At 35.2% G+C, this 18,145-nt stretch overlaps 1 long non-coding RNA gene across 1 annotated transcript in view; it reads right to left on the bottom strand.

Annotated features, from left to right (window-relative positions):
- The window catches only part of LOC128082576 (uncharacterized), a 37,004-nt gene extending 19,458 nt beyond the window's left edge, over positions 1-17,546 (bottom strand). The window contains exon 1 of the long non-coding RNA XR_008207727.1: positions 17,428-17,546. This is a non-coding gene — a long non-coding RNA (uncharacterized LOC128082576). The remainder of the gene's footprint in view (positions 1-17,427) is intronic.
- Positions 17,547-18,145: the final 599 nt, after the last annotated feature.

The raw sequence follows: 18,145 nt of genomic DNA, 5'->3' as shown, positions 1-18,145 counted from the left end.
GCTTGGAATTTAACATAGTTAAGAACATAGGTAGAACACAACGCTATTGTGGAGCAAAGTTACTTAGGAACATAGCAGTACAAGTGGCACTTGACATATTTGTGTATTGGTCTAGACTAACCTCGTGTAATGAGAGACTGGACACCCTGTACTACAACCAGGTGACTGACTCCTTGAGAGTATTAACCTTCTCTGAACACCAAATAAGCAAAGTAATCTATCTGTTTAAAAGCTGTAGTAAAATAAAAGCCTATGTGTAAACTTGAGCTCATGCAATGCGATTTGGCCAACCTAAATATTTACTCCTACTCTAAAAAGGGAAAAGTATAGAGCAATGTTTAGTTCAACTGACCATTCAAATCAGAGCAAGGGTCTACAAATATATAGGTGGAAAATAACTTACCAATATTCAGAAAGGCAAGGAGAAAATGCAAGGAGAAATCATGCTGGATATACAGGTACTCATAGGTGACTCATAGGTCACTCATGAGTCCAAATCCAGTCCTCCAAATCCAGTCCTACCTCATCATGCATGGCACAACACCAGTATGGGACCAGTGCACTCCTTCCTATACCCTCGGTCTCCCTGACTTGCAGTTAAGAACAGAACCACGCCATCTCATGCTTTGTATTCATAAAATATTTATCACAGTAGGTCTCTGCCTCTGATTTGAGCCCCCAGTACCACTGATCCAAACATGAAATAAAAACAACAACATAACCAACAGGAAGAAAGAAATAGGAGAGTTAAACGAAGGAAGGACTTAATACATTCCACATTTCAGCAATTCTCCTTAATCACAGAGTTCAGAAGAGGTCATCTCATCTAGAGTGGTATGATTATTTGGTTGTAATAGACAAAACTTTATATTTATCTCAGGCACAAAGTAATAGGTTAGCCTTTCACTAAAAAAAAAAAAAAAAGGAAGGAGAGGAGAGGAGAGGAGAGGAGAGGAGAGGAGAGGAGAGGAGAGGAGAGGAGAGGAGAGGAGAGGAGAGGAGAGGAGAGGAGAGGAGAGGAGAGGAGAGGAGAGGAGAGGAGAGGAGAGGAGAGGAGAGGAGAGGAGAGGAGAGGAGAGGAGAGGAGAGGAGAGGAGAGGAGAGGAAAGGTAGAGATATTTAAAAATTGTTATGATATGTTTAGAACTATGTTAAACATTTAATAACTAGAGCATAAGCACAGTGAAATACATAAGAAATAATTTACTATGAGGAAATAGGCCAATGAGACATCATGAAATGATTTAGTTTTTCTCTATTTGATGGAAATTCTGGATCTATTTTGCTCACATCATATATTTTATGATTTCCACCTGACTACTTGTTTTTTCCTCATTCTTTAAACTCAGGAGTTGCACATCTTGCATAACTTGTTGCAGCCTGGCACATTACCAATTAATATAACTGCTTTTATTTATTTTTTGTTTGTTCAAATTGGATTAGTGGCCAGAAGCAAAGCTGCTACTTTCACTGCTGTACAGAGGTAATTCTCCTGCTGCCTAGAGATACAAGACACTGAGATACAAACAGAAACTCTCTTTGCTTTTTTAGCATGTGAAATTATTGGTGGCTATTCTGTGCTTACAAACTGATGCCACCCAATTTTCCTTTACATGGAAGCAGAAGAAATGTGATTTTTCTCTCATGAACAACTTTGCAATTAAATAGCTGTAATTTTTATGCAAACCCAAATCAAAACCTGTACCATTATTAAAATTAAATCCTCTTCATTTACCAACAGCATTTTACAATGTTTCTTGGGTAAACCAAACACAAGGGCTGCTCCAAAAGTAATGCCTCCTATTTTATTATGTTAGGCCATAAAATCAGAGGTGGATGTTGGTGGCATAGAAGTAGAGGCTGAACCTTCCCACCAATATTCTATTACATTTTGTTGCCATGAGACAGAGGGCAGCAGAGGCAGTGTAACAGAATGGTGACTGACATAAAAGTGTAGATGAAACCAAACAGTTTCATTGAATCCCTACACACACACACACACACACAAAAAAAAAAAAAAAAAAAATACCAAGAGACACTAATTGACATCATCGACTCTTGCTAAACATTTATGGAGATTAAACAGTGGATATGAGCACAGTGAGGCAGTGGGTGGTGTGTTTTGGCACTGATACTGTCCTAGTAGCTGTTAAAGACTGGATCACCTCCACTGGGGCAAATTTTTATAAGCGTGGCATTATAAATAAGTATTACTTTCAGACCAACTTAATACATAATTAACAATGTCCTGCAAGTTCTTCTTTAATCTGCATACATTTGGAAATGGATTCCATTTTTTGTGGAGCAATTAAAAATAGTGACTAAAAAAAGTTTCAAAATGTAAGTAATGCATCCACAATGAGAAAGGACTAACCAAAAAACAAACAAACAAACAAACAAAACCACACACACACACACACACACAAAAAAAAAAAACCAAAAAAAAACCACCACCAAACTTCTGTAATTTTTGTAAGATAAATGTTCTACTCAGAGACTTCAATTTTTACAGCCCTTGTATTTTTATATGCTTGATCCAAAGTGGGTGTCAGTTATAAACGAAGATAAAGTGCCACAACAAGATCTTCATTACGATTTTTGTAAAAACAGAAACACTCAAGCCTACAAATCATATGCCTAAAATGCATAATTTCTGCAAGTTACCTAAACAGAGGGAGAAAATCATTTTAGATCTGTACACAGGGAACTTGTTTTTTTCACCTCACTGAAAGTAACAGCTGAATTTGAACATTTTGTCTGGATTTTTATATTACTGAAAAACATTTCCTATATATTTTGTTTGTCGTAGATCGAGGTGGCTTGCTGGATTGAAGCAGAGACAGGGAAAATCATCTTTATGGAAACATTTGTAGGTCATTTCTCAGATTTTTTTTTTAATGAATAGAATGTATTTTCCCAGATTCCATAGTTAAAATACATGTATGCCCTACCAACCCAATGTTGCAACAGTAGCGTGATAAACCTGTAGAGATAAAGGACGGAAGAATAAGAATTATATGCCCTACAAACATGACTAAAATACTGACATAGTACAACCAAGCAGACTTTTTAATTAAATATCTGAAAGGACGTGCCCTATTGCTTCCTCAGTTCTGGCAAAAGAGTTACACTAACTTGGTAACGCTTATTAATTATTTATTTCAATACAAGACAGCTGGACAGATAGTTTAACTTTTCAATCAAAAATAATGTCACAAGTGAAATTAATATGTTAATAAAATATACATAGCTTGCTGTGAAAGTAATGCCACCTATTTATTTCCATGGAACCTACGACTGATGAAAAGAGCTCAATGACACTATCTGATAGAGCAAATTCTCAATGCTCTATTATATTTTTCAACATCATTACCATCATTAGGTATGCACTTTTACCATCAATGAACAAGAGACTTCATGTTACACAGATAAAAATTTGCACCAATGGAGGTGACGCTGTTTCAGAGCTGCTCTGACAGTGATGCTGCTGAAGTACAGCACTCATCACTCACTGTGCTGACATCCAAAATTTGGCCTCCACAAACGTTCAGCAAGTATCAGTGAGTGCCATTTTTTCTGCACGGAGACATTCAATTCCACCGCTTTTCCTCCTTCACAATTCCACGTCAGGCACCATTTTGTCAGACTGCCCTCTACTGCCATCTGTCACTTGGCAACAAAATGCAACAGAATATTGGCAGGAAGGTTCAGACTGTACTTCCATACCCCCCAACAAACATTCACCTCTGACACTGGGTCAATATAATAAAAAAGGAGGCATTAGTTTCAGCTCTGCCCTCATGCTCTGAAATAACTTTCAGTATCAGATTTTGAGTGTATCAATCACACAAATTTTGCTTCTTTTATAATACAGGAGACATCTGTCATTCATTGCAATCCATGAATTATCAAACAGTAATGGATACTAGGAATTAATTTGTGGTTAGAAAGTTTAGGACAAGAGTCATAATATGGATGAACACAGGAATTAATAATCAAACAGTGATTTATTATTATTTTTTTCTTTTTCTTTCTCTTAAAGATATTTAAAGTACATGGCTATTCTACATCACACAGAATTCAGGCCAATCCAGATATTTCATTTACATGATGAGCTTCACAGACTGAATAATAATGATATGGTTTCAATACAGCATATGCAAGCATCTCTTGTGTAGTCATTATAGGAATTTCACCCTTCTAGCGTTTCAGCAAATTTCACTAATCTAAGTAATTTTAATCAGTGCAGGCTATCAAAGAAGACAGGGTTGGAGTAGGGATCATGAGTTTCCAATTGCCTCATCAGATTTAGTCAGGCTTTATTTAAGGCAAGGATCAGAAAGAAACGATGTGTGCAGATTTATTTATTTTTTTTAACATGATCAGATCTTTGTTTAAACAACAGCGAAAAAAAAAGAGTAAGTCTTTGAAGTGGACTGTTATTATCACCAACTACCCTAAATGTGCAAATATACCTCCTGGGCCCTTAGGCTCACCAGGCAGAATTTGAAGTATTTTAGTTCACATTACGGATTGTTAGTTGTCTCTTGGACCTCCATGATACATTAGCTCCATCTGTAGTAATTCTGTGTCTACTTGTCACGTGCAGATCCTCATAAATAAAAAAGTAAATATATTTAAAATATTTTTTTACAACTATTTCATCTCCTGCCTACCTATGAACGATAAATCAAAGTGCTAAGTTATTAAGTGGTGTGATTAACAAAAATTGTCAAATGTAAAGCCTTTTTTCCAACCTCTGCATTTCTGTCATACTTGTTCCAAAGTAAAGCCATGTACCTAGCCTGATGTTGCTAAGGAAAATTTGCATCTTTTGACACTGTTTTGTCTTCTGTTTTTCTAAGCAATATTGTCAAATACTGTTCACCCCAGCATTGGGCAAATTAGTTCAGACAGCAACTGAAGGAATAGAAAAAAATCACCACGCTCATTCAACAGAAGGGCTCATCTGTAGTCTGTAGGGGAACCTCATATAATATCGCTTTCACACTCTTTCCTCTGATTCACTCTTGTGCTCCACATTTTCATGTGCTATCTACTCCTCTAGAGGAACCATGGGACAATGAAGATCCCAAGTGGGTTTTCATATAGGACTTCCATCTCAACTTGTCCACTTCATTGAAAATGAAGATCTTTCTCTTCCAAAACACAAGACTCCAAGCACTTTCTGGAGCTCAACAGGGAACAGATTTAAAACGAATATTTAAACTCAAAGTGGAGGAACTTATATATACAAGTTGAGCAAGTGTTTAACATATTATATGTATGACTGTATTTTGTGGATTGCAACAAATACATATTACCCATTTAAAAACAAATGTATGAGTTAATTCTTTAAAAAGTCCAAGTATATAAAAAACTCAGTACTTAGAACATGTATTCAAATACTTCAACCCCAGCTGCTGATGCCTACAATATTCAGGGACCTGAAAATTGACTACATGAACAGTGCTACACCAAGAAACAGAGTCTATAAACTAAGAAAAATGATAAACATTGTCTTGCTATGCGTGATCATGCTACCCTATAAATTGGAAGTGAGACAAAAATAATCTTGATTGGAACTGGGTTTAAAACCAACTGACACTGAGCAACTCCCATGGAAAAAATATGAATAGTCATTTCAGTTCTTTAAGCAGGCCCCAGCAGATGGCATCAGCTGGCCAGCAAAGTCATGTGTGTGTCTTTTCATATAGTATAAAACTACAGCATGAAAAAGCAGTTATTAACAAATAATTTTTACTCCCATATGAAAAAGGCTAACCTCTGAATGAGAATGTCAGATATCTGTTAATTTGTCTCTTTATTTCTAGTTCTTTTGAGAAAAATAAAGAGAATTTTTTTTTAGAATGATTTATCTTAAACAAAAGATTTTATATTTTTCTATGAATATTATAGGGGCAAGTGAGGATTATTTGTAACATGAGAGGAAATATGCCATGCCTGGCACAAGTGGAACCTTGATTTTTGACTTGGAATTTAAGTTCTATGATAATAAAATAACACTGAGTACTACTACTACCTTTATAAAAGATCAAGTATAGTTCAGAGTAATTATAAAAATTATAAACCCAGATTATTGAAGTATTACTATAGATGCCTCTCACTGTTAAAATATAAAAATCCTTATGGTTACTATTAGATTTTAGCTAAATATATATATATAGCTGATTCTTCATATCTAGTAAGAGGTCTGAGTGTCCTACGTATTCTACAACTGAATGCAACAAATTTAGATGCTCTACCATATGGTGTTTATTGAATAGAGTTTTCTCTCTCACAGTAATTTACTAAACTTGCTGTGGAACTCTTCTCTTGTACTTTGGGCTAGTTAAAATACTTCTAGCACTGAATAATTCATAATGCTACTTGAATTTGCTAATTATTCTTATATTAACTTCCAAGATCTTATTTGTAAACTTCTTGCTGTAAGTTACAAAACTAGGCATACCTAGCCACACATTTTTTCAGTGTTTGAACAATCTGAATAAATTCCATGTTGGTTGTTCCAAAACTAATGCCTCTCTTCTATTTCCGTGGAAACAACAATGACACTATCTGATAGAGCAAATTCTCAGCCAAAAAACACTGTTTTTCAACAGTCATTAACATTTGGTTTGCATTTTTACCAGCGATGAACAAGAGCCTGTGTGCCCTGCTCATAAAAATCTACACTCCTTCACATAATAGTAAATCTGGGAACTCAAAACAGAAGGTGGTAAAGGAGAGGAAGAAAAGTGGGTGAAACAAGCTGTCTGCTACTGAATCTCATTTTCTGAAGATAGATTTTAACTCATCAGAACATGCGTGATTCCTTCCCAGGTACTGCTTAAGTGGCTCTAAATTTCAAAGATTTTATTTCAAAGTGTGAACAATGTATAAAAATGTGCTCAATATGATGAATGTTGAGATGTATCTGCCTTTTCTGCATGCATCCAGCTCAAAGTGGCTTATTTCGGTACTGTTATGCTCTGCAGACTTTCCTCCTTTATAGTTCAATTTAATGATATCATAAAATGGCTTGGGTTGGAGGGGACCTCAAGGATCATCAAGTTCCCATACCCAGGCCAAAGGCAGGATAGCCAACTACTAGGCCAAGTACAAGGACCAGTTGCTCAGGGCCTCATCCAACCTGGCCTTGAATACCTCCATGGATAGAGCATTCACAACTGCTCTGGGCAGCCTAATCCAGTACTTCACCACTATCTCAGTAAAAAACTTCCCAAACTTCCCTCTGACATCTAATCTGAATGTTCACTCCACTAGTTTAAAGTCATTCCCCCTTGTCCTATCACTATCTACCAATGTAAAAAGTAGATTTCTTTCTAGTTTATAATCACCCATCAAATATTGAAAGGCTTTAATTTGTTCTCCCTGAAGCCTACTCTTCTCCAGACTGAACAAGCCCCACACCTTCAGCCTGTCCTCACAAGAGAGACACTCCAGTCCTCTGATCATCTTCATCATCTCCTCTGGACCCTCTCCAAAAGTTTAACATCCTTCCTGTGTCCTGTCATTCCATCATAGAAGGCCATCAGATTAGTCAGGCACAACTTTCCATTGTTGAAGCCATGCTGGCTGTCTCAGATCACCTGGTCATCCCTCACATGCTCTAGCATGTCTTCCAGAAGGATCCATGTTCCATGATCCTCCCAGGCACAGACGTGAGGCTTACAAGGCCTGTAGTTCCCCAGGGTCCTCCTTTCTCACTGCCTTACAAAACAGAGTGATGTTAATTGGAAGTGAGATATTCTGATCAATGTTCTATTTTTAGAACTCGCTGAACATGCTGTTTATTATCACTATTTGATAAAATTTTACATTTGTTGGTTTATTTCACATGTGGCAAAGCAGAACTATTTGGTTTAGCATTCCCACTTACTATTATTGACTTTTTAAAGCTTTTACATTCAAAGATTTCTTAGCACCTCACAAATAAACATAAATATTTTCTTTTCTCTCTTGCAAAATGATCTACACTCACTCCTTGCTACTGCTCCAATTCTGATATAACAAATTAATAGTTCAAATTTATTTTATGTTACTTACAGCTATAATAAACTACAGCTTATAACTTTAATAAAAACTTTTTTAATGTTGTCCAATAGATGCATAATTTTTATATATAGTTAGCTCAAGACCTGCTGAGATACCTGTGGGTTAAGGAAAGCATTAATAAAATTTACTCATGAAAAGCGAAAAAGCATTGGAAGAACCAAATTAATAGAGCTTCCATTCATGCCATGCATCCACTTAAAAAATTAAGCAAACCCACGGGCTGTTAGACATAGAAAAGAATATGAAAAAAATATATGTAAAAAAAAAATTTACAGCGAGGGTGGTGAGGCACTGGAAGAGGTTACCTAGAGTTGAGGTTGATGCCACATCCCTGAAGACTTTCAAGGAGAGGCTGGATCAGGCCCTGAGCAAATTTATCTAGTGATGGTAGCCCTGTTCACTACATGGGATTTGGACTAGATGTTCCTCAGAGGTCCCTTTCAAGTCTAAGGATTCTATGATTAAGAGCTTGACCAGGTGTTGGTGGTCAAAAGCTTTGCATCAAACACATCTTTCAAATAAGACTTTATGACACTGTCTCATAAACTTTCACAGACATATTTGCAAAGAGTTTTCTGCATGGTGTATGGCACATATGTACAAAGTGATTTCATTGTATCCTGACACCATGTGATTTCATCTCTATGTCCATGCATATAATGCATATAATCATCCTAAATGTAACCTTTGTATGTGAAGCTCTTACAGTACATTTTGAAAGATATTTTCTTTCCCTGACAGTTTAATTGAAATGGAGATTGCTTTCTAGCACATGGTCTGGGTCTCATGGAGAGATAGAGCTAGACACGTGAAACAGGCAGCGCATCTGCATCTCACAAGTGGCAACTGAAGTATTTTGCCTTTTCTAAAAGCTGTTTCTTAATGAGGTGAGAATATTTATCCTCACTTCAACAGTGTTCTCAGACAACAGAAAACACCATTTGTAAGTACTAAATAGTACAATTCCTATCTTGTATCTTGCATACTTTTCTCACACCAACTGCAATAATATTGTAGGACAAAATAACAGCCATAAATGAGTGGTTTTCTTTCATAGTTAGGAAAAATATTAAGGGCACTATCCCATTTGAACCTATGTCAGAACTGTCAAATTATGTTGTGTACAAGCACTACTCATGATGACCCATTTTGCAGATACAAGTAATTGCTTCTTGTAGATTATTGTCATTGAGTCCCAGAAAACTCATTTTTGTCTCTCTCTGATCACTCTCCATTGTTCTGTTTCATATACTTCCCTCTCCTCACTGGCTTATTCAGATAATACATTACAACAGCCATAATAGGGTAAGAGCAATAGGCAATATTAAAAAATAATAAACTCTTGGTTTGATTGCAAAAATTGATAAATATCTGCTTAAAAGCATGATAAATGTTAATCCACGTGATTTTTAGTGTCAGGTATTCAACTTCAAGTTTACAAATGACACGTTCTTCACTTTTCTTCCACTTTCAGATACACTTCTAATACACAAGAACACAGAAGCAATAACATGTTTTCTACAATAGAGCACATAACTGAATCATTATGAAGTACATGGAAGAACCTGCCCATAGCCTTTGGTACATTAACGCTAAAAATTAATCTTGTGCTTCTGCTCTTATGAAACAGCAAAGAACTACAGGTGGTCTTCTCACTCCCAATAGCTGAAATAGCAAGAATTGTTTTTGATCAACCCTAATCATCATATAGGAACATTTAATTAAAAAAGTAATTATGGTGGAGGAAAATAAATTACTGTAATCATTGCTGTGATGTTCTTCAATTAAAAAAAAACTCATATTTTTAATGACTAGTGTATATTAAGCATTTTGTGAAGACTTTTTCATGCTTTTGAAAGAAAATAGCTTGTCTCCTGTTGCTTCATAGTTATTTATCCTTTAAATGTACAAATGCTGGACTGTTTCTTTCAGAAGGCTAAATATGATTTACTATTATATCACAAAAAAAGCACATGTTATCTTGGCCAATATCTGATTTATGACAAACACTTTTTACTTCTTACTTCACACAAATAAGCAGAATTTCTCACCTCTTCATAACCTCATCATGTTCTGCACATCCACAGCATATCTCAGGCATACACAGCACTGCAAAGTCAGACTTAAACCACAAATTCAATAGAATGCCAGGAAACATCCAAGTTGTAATTTATCTTGGGCAGCTGGCTCAAAAAGGTGATGTTCCTACACAACCACGTCACAGTCTAAGCTATGCAAGTGGAGTGATCTAGAACTTGAATTGGGTGGCATGCAGTGGTTCTGCTAGGTTCATTTCCAGGTAGACAAAATCCTTACTTTCAAAGTCTACACGTCTGTTCGTACATTTAATCCTGCTTAGAAATTAGGGTTGAATTAGGCTGGACCATTATCTAATGCATTCGGTTTGAAAATAGAAGAGCATTTACTGCCAAATTCAGACAGCTGCTACCCTTGTATCAAGACTCTAAAATTTGTAGCCAAACTGATGGATTTAATTTTTTCTCATTACTGCTGAACTTTGAACATTCAGGATGAAACTTCTCAACACTGTCCTTAGTCACTGACTTGAGCATTTTATGCAATTATATCCCAAGAAGCACTTGATTTGTCAGCTGTATCATTCCCTCGAATAGTTACCTAGAATCAATCTATATTTAAATTTCTTTCTTTCAATATCCATCAGAATTTCTGCTAACTTTCTTTCAGAAGTTGGCAAAATGTTGTATATAATTGAAGTTAAAAACTCTATTCGTTTCTAATTTCAGATGGAGGTTTTATTCCTCAACAGTTGAAACATTTATATGTAACGAATGCGTTAGCTTTTGGTAGGCTGTACTATATCATTCATTCATATCATTCAGAAAAACAGAAAAGTGAAAGGTATTTCTGCCTTGCAAGTCTTCATTTAAATGTAAAGGGTAATTTTAAGATAATAGGATTTTGAAAACAAAATTTAGCCACCGACTACATAGCCATTTGCAAAGAAATATTCCATCTTCTAAGCAGGCAACGCTGCTGCCTCTTAGTAAGAATTTTATTTAATTCTGTAACTCTGTTGTAGACATCTATAAAATATAAACATTACTGAACTTCAGTGTGACATTTATAGAGAAGAGAAAGGCAATGACAAATAGAAACATGCACTGCCTATGAAATTAAGATGATAGGACTGAGTTAATGCACTTCTTGATGCAGCACTAAAGGAGGTGTCTTTCTATGGAAACTGAACTATTGTCAGTTTAGTAGTTTCCCAGTTTCACTTACAATTAAGGTGATTTCTAAAACGAACATACAACTGAAAAAATACTTTGGATAGTAATGACAGAAGCTTTTAATCCTCCAAAATTTTCTGCATTGAGTGTACTTCTAGTTTCATCTTTCCTTCTCAACACAATTAGTAAAAGGGGATCAAGGTTTGCTGAAATACAGTCTAGTAACTGCTTGCTAATTGTTATCTCTAAAATAATGCTATTACTTGGCTATATGATTATTTCTCATTGACTTGGCTTAGCATGGAAACAGCAGGGGAGCTCTCATCATTAATAGTGCCTCTTGGCTAAAGACTCTTCTTAAAACTGCTTAGCTGCTACCCTTCTTCCCTCAAATATCATAGTTAATTTCACTGGAAAAAAAATCACTAACTAAAACAATGAAACTGATATTAAATGCTTTAAACTATTGAATGTTAGGGAAGTTGCAACTTAATTTCCCTTAGATCTTAGTTTTCATCCAGTCTAGAGAGAAGGATGTAGGCTGCTATGAAAGTATTTCCTCTTATTTTCATGGAAACCACAAATGTAAATTTTTGTTTGTGCTTTATCATGCTCTACACTGAAGAAAAAAGATAATTTGGTATTTTTTTAAATGAAACTTTGATTTAGCAGGTATGTTCAGAATTAATTCAGAATACGTACTTGTACTCTATCCCAAGCTTCATTCTAACTACAGTAAAACAAAGAATTGACTTTTCCGCTATCCATCAGATATAAAATAAAAGAGAAAATCTGAAAGATGTGGTTCTTAAATTCCTTTGCTGTCCTTTGATAGATGTATCAATATTTGTTTATTCAGCCAAAAACTCAGGAGGTTTCAATATTAAAAGAGAAAAATACTGTATTTACACAGTAACTTTATAGATTTGTTCTCCAACGTTTAATGTATTTTTGCATGTGACATTTTATTTAACTCCAGTTAAGTTAGTGATAACTAATCAAAAGATACACCTAGTTCTAGAGTTATAAATGCTATCTTACCGAAATCCTCAGAGTATTATTTCCTAGAGTGAAATTAGGATCATATCCAATATTTTTACAAATAATTTTGTGAACTTCATGTTCAGTTCTAAGTATCTAGAGCAGTTTTAATGGATTTCCTATGGTAAACATTAATTAGAATTTTTACTGACAGGAATTGATTTCCCTGGTCTTCATTTCATCAAGTGATTGCAATACTAGTTCTTAAACATATACTGCAAGGAGAAAATACAAGTGACAACAGCCTTCTTATCTAAATAACTTGCTGTCTATGTTTTCATCTTTTTCCTACACAAAACTATCCCAACTGGGTCAACAGAAGGTTTTTCTATTTTCTCATCCATACTTTTTGAGTACTATACTTGTTTTGATAATATTCTGGGCATTTAACTGCCAGATGATTAAAGTGATGCTAACAATTAGAGTATCAGCCTACTAATTTAGTAGAATGAGCTGAAAAACTACAGGATAAAGACATAATTATTTGAAATGCACAAAAATTCTTCTATCTATATGCTAGTGCAGATTTAAAACATATCACCTTGCTATGCATGCTTTTACATGGATGGCAAAATGACTCATTCATTCCTGCTCAGTAAAGTTAATATTCCAGCAAACAAAAGAGATTAAGGCCGTATGTGAAGAAGGAACTAAATGAGTATCTTGAGTATATTTGGAGTAAAAAGCAAGCAAAAGTGATGTTTCGCTTGGGAAACAAAAAACAAAAAACAAGCAAACAAACAAACAAAAAAGAAAGTCAAATCAGCCTTCTCCGGAGGTAACAGCAATTCAAAACAGATTCTCTTAGTTGAAGCTCAATACCTTTAAACTAACTGATCCTAAGAAAAGACCTTTTCATTACGGATTATCTGTCTCCTTTGCAGAGACATTATTGAAGATTAATGAATTTAATGAAAAGCCCCATGTAAGCATCAAACTAAGAATTCTGATGCTAAAACAGGGCAGCTAACTTCCTTCAGTTCAATCACACTGTTGATTTATGTGTGTAAATCCTAAACATCTTGTTTAATTGGTAACTGCTACATCTGAATAGCTAGTTCATAAAAAGGTTTGGACTACACAAATAAGAAATTTAAAGTAGAGACAATTAGTGATCTGCTGGTGATTTTTAGAGAAGCTGTTGCTACAAAACTGTTTATGACAAACTGTGGAATAACTCTTACTCATTTATATCTATTGCTTATATATTATTTACACATTATATATTTATAACATATATTATTTAATGTTTCTGAGACACTGCACTACTTTTCTTCGAAATTATTTTTTTCCTGTCACAGCCCATATTTTTCTTTTCAGTCAGCTCCAAAACCAAATGGAGATGTTTTTCCTCCAAAGTTACTTATTTTGTTATTACAGTAAGTTCTCATGCAAGGTGACAGCAGGTATCTGGGGGTAAAGGCTGCAGTCTTCCAGCTTCACCCAATAGCACTACTACACCAGAGTTCCACTGTTCCACAGACAAGCTGCACTTCTGCTCAATGGGCTGTTTTATCTTTTGAAAGAGTTTACGTGCACTTAAATTTACTTGAAAAAGAGGATTGTTTCAAAGAGATCTGCCAGTAATGGCAACTGAAATGAAGGTGTTAAAGCAGAAGTCCATACAGCTGTAGACGACTCAGCCTATGGATGGTCCCACCACTAATCAGAAGGGGGTCTGCTGAATGGATGCAGCACACTGATGCATGTTTTTCACAGCGCTTGGTCTAGTGGTTGGCAACCCTGCTTGTGGCAGAGAGGTTAGAACTAGATGATCTTTGAGGTCCCTCCCAAATCAAGCCATTCTGTGATTCTAAATTCCCTGAATTTCAACTTACAAGACTCCAAACACCTTTTCTCATAATTTACTGTTATGGCCTAGCTGTAGACAGCAGAATCCAGGAACAATGATCATACTGATAGTTTGAAATAATGCATCAGTTGTGATTCATTAGAAAGAGGAAAGCCTGACATTATGCTATGTCATAAGAATTACGCAAAATTTATAAAACAAGAATGACTGTATGTAGCTTATACATAAAATCCATATGTAGAGTAATACACACTTAACCAAAGACAATAGTACTGCAGTTATTGTTTCTACCTACTTCAGTTTTTAAATAACAAAACATTTTATCTGCCAAAAGTCAGAAGAAAGAAGGGAGTTCAACAAAGACGTTTCACCCTTAGCTGAACTCTCAAATTTTTCTGGCATCAAGTTATCCTCTTAATTACCTGTGAATTCCCCAAAAGGGTTTAATATTATTTGTTACTAGCCCATAAAATTCACAAAAATCCAGATGTTTGAGGTAATGCTCTATTAACCCTAATCTTCAGAATCAACAGATAATGTTGCATTGATTTCACTAAGTCCAAATGATCTCTTTTTCCCCTTACTCCCTTTCATAGAAATTGAGGATCAGTTACAGTTAGCTTCTGCTGGTCAATGTGATTTTCTCTTTTTTATTCCTCAGTAAGCACTGCAGATACTTGAAAAAATATAGCACTAAAGGCTATACCGTTGCATCAACAGTGCTTAAATGAATCCCATGAGTGAAGCCCAAATAAGACAATAACCATAATCTTGTTCTCACAAGATTTCTATATCTTTTGCAGACACATTTTACCAGTTTTAACTAAAGTGCCACCACAGAGAACAGAAGTATCCAGAGTAACATATCCTAACTAGTTCAGATACTGTATCATAACTTTTAAATAAACATTGTTGTCCACTATAGCAAAAACTACTGAATACGTTCTCTTCAATCCTATCTTCTCCATAGAGCGTATGAGAATAATGAAACCACTTTTACTATTAATCTCTGGGATTGAGTTTTAAATTATTTGCATAGGCTTGTGTAGTTAAATTTCATAGATAAGGTGGATAGAATTTTGATTAAAAAAATGTCTGCAACTCTTGGACTGTGTTTTACACAGGTATATATGAAATACATCAGAGTTAGTACACAGCTGAAAACTACACAGAGATTAGGCAAACACTGGGCAGCAAAAGGGAAAATGTACTTTTATCAGAAGTTTTTAATTCAAAAACTATTTTTTTTCCATCATTTCTACGGCAAACTGGAAAGTAATGTTGCATATTTAAGCTGACCTACATATTTTGAGCATATGTTTGTTATTATTATTATTATTATTATTTAGTTTTTAATCTATTTGAAATAAAGCTAATTAAAAAAAATAATAAAAAAATGTCTTTTTCCCCATATTGTATTAGAAAAATTTTGGAGAGTTTGTACTGAGAAAATTTTCTAAAATTTACTCACATTAAAATATAAATGAATTCTGGTACACTGATTCTGCAGCATTCAAAAAGTCACTATGAAATGCCTTTCTTGGCTCTACCTATAACCTTTAGAAAAAAAATTTCAGTAAACTTATCCTATTATTACGAGTATTTTATAATGACAGTTTAGAACAGTAGAGGGATTTACTATGCACTGGTAGAGACCACAGCATAAGACAGCACAAGGTCCTTCTTGTACAGGGATGCCAAGGATTTTCCTTTGCTCAAAATGGTAATTATGTCATTTATTGTTTTTGTAGCATGCCCACTGACTACATACACATAAAAATTTGTCTTCATATATGAACATACCACATATATCTTTTAAGAATATTCTTACTGACAGTATATTTTTCTGTTTTTCCTTCAAGCAGAAATGTAAAGTAGAATGACACACATTGTATAGTCTCCTATATAACGTATCACACATAAAAACTAATTGGTATAATTCAGTACCAGCTATTAAAATAATTTAAGCGGAATAAGGTTATATTTTGATTCTCGAAACCACTGTGACATGTGGAAATAATTCATGGACTTTTCCTTAAGTGGCCCCTAATGTTTACATTAAGCAGGAGTTCCAACAACATATCCTTCCCAAGTTTCATTATTAACCCCACGCATGATAGAAGAAAATGACAGTATGATGGCCATCTGGTCATAGTCCAGAAAATGTCAGTACTCAAAAGGTTGAAGGGTTAACGCCGTGTGCATATATACGCTCTTGTGCTATATGCTGTGTTTGTGCAATGCTATTCAGAGGCTAAGCCTGTCTCCAACTCATTTTTTTAAATAAAGCCTGCAGTACTTGAACCTGTCTACTTCAAGCCTTGATTAATGTTGTTAACTGCTATTCTCGCTCTCTCCTCGTAGCTGCCAGATGGAATGCTGAAGATTATTCTGCATCACTTAATTGGAGTTTATAATTAAAAAATGGAGAGTGCTGTGGACTACGTTTTGCCCCTTTGATCCCTACCCAGACAAACAAGCTTCTCTAATCAGTAATTCCCCCATGTCCTCTTTTAGAGACTGAGATCATATGCCTCTTATGTCTACGGTATGTATTAATATTACATCATTTGCAAAAGTGTGGAGATAAATTCTAATCATGCATGCTTTTTCCCTTTCAAAAAACTAATGCCACGTATAGAAATAAAATTCTTCATATGGTTTCCCATGCATACCTCCCACCAACATGCAGCAAAACAGTAAGAAAAATAGTAATATATGCTGAATGACACATATTTGCTCCTATACAGCCAACTCCAGGACATGTTTTTCTAGTTCACTTCAGGTCAATGTAAAGAAGTGACTTTCTGCATCATTTTGGAGGACAGCCAAAGGGAGCTAGGGCACCTCTGTTTCTGTTTGTGATAGCGATAAAAATGTAGTTGTATATGCACAGGAAAGAATGCATATGTAGACATAAATTTGCACAGTGATTTTAAATGAACTCCTCCTACATTTTTCTATGTAAGCAATGGCATTGCAGGCAGAAACATTCCACAGAAGGAATGATGCAATGTGAATTCTTCTGAACGTGCAAGTAAAGAGACAAAACAGTTCTAAAAGCCTTCTAGTACAAGTAGGATCTCAAACACAAAAACAAAGCCACTAAACCAGAAACATGCTCATTCCAAAAGAGAGATGAAAATGTTATAGATATTGTCATTGCACTTTAATCCTGCTGTTGCAAAAAGGAGGCTGGACTATAATCCTGAGGTAAGGTAATAAATCACTTATCAAGGAAGGCAAATCAACTACAAAGAACAGAAGAAAAGCCAAACCTACCACAGAAAACTCCTTCCTGTTGCTACCTGAAATTGTTGTGCTGACAGAATGAGTCCAACATGGTGCTAATGCTCAAAGTTGAAACACTTGCATAGAACAGCAGTGGGGAAGAGTCCTGGAGACCTAAGTGGTGAAGAAAACTATGTCATTGTGAGCCACTACAGCCAGTGAAAAAAAATTCTCAGAAATGACAAAACAGGCCACAGAAATACTTACTTCTAAACAGACAGAAACTTTGGTGGTAAGAATTTAACAGCTCATGGAGAATATACAAGACAGTGACAAAGTCAAAGTGGTTACCTAGTCCTGTCTTCCCTCAGATCATAGCTGTTGATGCTTGATTTGTGGACACAGAAAAAAAACCCTCAGGTTTGGCTTTGTTTTCTTAAACTGATCTTTTAAAATGCAATATCCCACCTTGATTTGTTGACTTGTGGCTGTACTGTTCTGATCTATCAAACTCATCCAACAGCAGATCCTGGGAAAGTAACCAAGGTAAAATGAATCCACTGTAACATCAGCTAGTGTACATCACACATAGATTTTTTAAACCAAATATTATATTCTTCAGAAGAAAAGAATAGAAAGTAACTTTTATAAACATAAAAAATCTCAGAAATGAAATTTGGATACATTCTTCAGTGCTAAATGATTAGCTATTTAATTGCTTTACTGAGATAAACTTTTTTCCTTAAGTTTTTTTTTACAAAGTAACTTT

This window comes from Tympanuchus pallidicinctus, unplaced genomic scaffold, assembly GCF_026119805.1.
Source record: "Tympanuchus pallidicinctus isolate F22 unplaced genomic scaffold, pur_lepc_1.0 scaffold22, whole genome shotgun sequence".
NCBI classification, from domain to species: Eukaryota; Metazoa; Chordata; class Aves; order Galliformes; family Phasianidae; genus Tympanuchus; species Tympanuchus pallidicinctus.
This window is presented reverse-complemented; position numbering and strand designations above follow the sequence as displayed.